The sequence below is a fragment of the Brienomyrus brachyistius genome, unplaced genomic scaffold (genome assembly GCF_023856365.1).
Source record: "Brienomyrus brachyistius isolate T26 unplaced genomic scaffold, BBRACH_0.4 scaffold40, whole genome shotgun sequence".
Lineage (NCBI taxonomy): Eukaryota > Metazoa > Chordata > Actinopteri > Osteoglossiformes > Mormyridae > Brienomyrus > Brienomyrus brachyistius.
The window spans coordinates 3,000,913-3,003,474 of record NW_026042315.1 but is presented as its reverse complement, the minus strand read 5'-3'; the positions used below and the strand labels follow the sequence as shown (position 1 = coordinate 3,003,474).

At 43.3% G+C, this 2,562-nt stretch overlaps 1 non-coding gene across 1 annotated transcript; it reads right to left on the bottom strand.

Annotated features, from left to right (window-relative positions):
- Window positions 1-2,148: 2,148 nt before the first annotated feature.
- trnal-uaa (transfer RNA leucine (anticodon UAA)) lies at window positions 2,149-2,231 on the bottom strand. Its single transcript has one exon. It is a non-coding gene; the product is annotated as a tRNA-Leu (tRNA).
- Between the last annotated feature and the right edge of the window lie 331 nt (window positions 2,232-2,562).

Genomic DNA, 2,562 nt, shown 5'->3' with positions numbered 1-2,562 from the left:
TAATACGTAATAAATCTCTGTGGATTGTGGTAAGCCATTGTTTTCTTTTTTTTTTAAACGGGGCGAAAGTGTAGCTTGACGATCGTTTTTCCGTAGGAGAAATTAATCAGAGTATTCTGATCGTTCTTTATCTCGATATGCAAATTCTGTAGGCTCTGCTTGTTCACCGGTACGTACTGCAGCTTGTGGAACGGCAAAGTGACTACGTCGCCGAACGCACCGTCTATTTTAACGGTTCTGAGGAGCGGGACTACAAATTCCCCCACGTGCTGCGGTTCCACGATGTTACAGTAGACGTACATATTGTAGAATCCCGCGTGAATGTCGCCCGGGTAGGGTGAGGTCGACCCGCTACCTCCTCCTAGGTTATACCACTGACCCGGCTCAAAGCCCAGCATGTAGGCCAGAGTAGGTTTAAATTGGATCTTGTATTTATGGTTTCCCGTCATATTAACCCTTCGTGTAATCTCGCTGTATGAGAAGGAAACTTCGGTACCTAAATTTTTTAACGTAGCGTTGATTTCTGTCACAATCTGTTTCAGAGATTCATAATAGCCCACTTTAATTTTCCGAGGAAAAAGGTAAGGTAGGTCCACTAAAGGATCGGCCTCTCTCTTTGCCTCCGCCTCCGTATCCCGCAATTCAAAAGTATTATCCGGGTGTGTAACATTTCGCCACGTGTAACAATACATGATTTCAGCCAGAGCTACTTCGTAAGGCCCCCGTAGCTCTATAGGTCGCGAGAGCATCACGGTGTAATCCGAACTCTGGTTATCGGGGAAGATGGAGAGACAAGAGTTTGACGGTAGCGTGAGGTAAAAAGAGGGGCGGGCGTCCATTTTCTTTTTTTTTCTTTTTTTTCTCTTTTTTAAAAAATTAAACCTGTATCAAGTCCGACCACGGTATCCACGAATCGAACCTCGAGGGCCAACCCTGCCAATGTACTAAAATCCACTTTTTCCCCTTTCTGTCGGTCTTTGAGCCTATAACCTTCTCGACCTTGAACGCGCGTCTCGGAGATATTTTGACTTTCTGCAGCTCCGCTTCATAGAATGTTCCCTCGAGTATTTCACCGCTCACGTCCCTCAATTTATATACCGGTGGGGATCTGGGTACACGTTCGCATATGACAAAGTACTCGTCCGTAAATGTCTGCTCGTACTTTTTGTCAAATATCTGACTGTGCTTGGAGACTCTCACAGTGTCCCCTATGTTAAACTTAAAACGTGGCCGTGTGCTTTTTTTCTTCAGGGGACCGTATAGATTATCAAATACTAGATGAGCATTATCGAGCGTGACCTCGGAAGGTTTCATTTTAATAGCGCTGTGAAATGACTGGTTGTACCCCTTTATTAGATCGTCCAACACGTCCACATATCGCCGGGTGTTTTTAGCCGTAAAGTACCTGTACATCCTCTCTTTTAACGTTCGATTAAATCTCTCTACGACGGAAGCTTTAAGTTCACTAGCCGTAGTGAAATGGGTGATTTTATGAGTTTTTAAAAGTTTCTGAAAAGTCCCATTTAAAAACTCCTTACCGGCATCCGTCTGTAGCTTGAGGGGGACGCCCCCCTCGGTTAAAATAGAATCAAAGGCCTCCTTTACAGCTTCCCCAGTCTTGTTTCTTATAGCACGCGCGTAGGCTTTTTTAGAAAAAACATCAATCACCGTAAGGAGGTATTTTAACCCCTCGTTGTATTTGGCCAGCCCTTGCATGTCGCATAAATCGGCCTGCCACTGATACATGGCTCTCGGAACAAACACTCTGTTCCTGGGGAAATTCTTTTTAACCGGTTTATGTAAAGTATAACTGTCTTGCATAGACAGCCAGTCTCTGATGTCATCAGCAGCCACTTTTTTCCCCGTATCTTGCTGCACGGCTCTCTGCAGTCTGGAGACACCTCCGTATGACCCCGGTTGGCTGGGGTCATAGTACGAACTGCTCAAGACGCGAGCTGTAGTCTTGGCAACAGACATGCTTTTCACACACTGAGTGGGGGGAGAGCGGGGTGCGGCGTTTTATAGCTGACTGTGGATGGGGGTTGTTAAGAGACTGAGTGAACATCAGTGAAATTTTGTGTGTTTTTTCTACATTTAACCCATATTGTGTAGTTTGTTTTTTAATTATTATTATTTTACAAAAGAGTTTAGCTGGGGTGGGGATCGAACCCACGCGGACATACGTCCATTGGATCTTAAGTCCAACGCCTTAACCACTCGGCCAACCTGCTCAGCATTTTTACCCGTTATTTTACAAAGACTATTACAACGGTATTCAAGTTTTAATTTTTTTTTATTTTTGCAATTAGTGAAAGATATATATATATATTTTAAAAAAGCTGGTATACAATTTGTGAAGGTTACATTTTCAAAATGCAGGTATACATTTAGTTACAGCCGTGACAGTTGTTGAGGTAGATTAGCGATGTCACATGCAGTAAAGTGGATATAGTGGCTTTTTCAACGATACATGTATGTAGAGTAGAAAGCATCTGATTAACATCGATAGGCTGCTTATCATGAAATTTAGAGGTGACTACATCTACTATTAAAGCGTAAAAT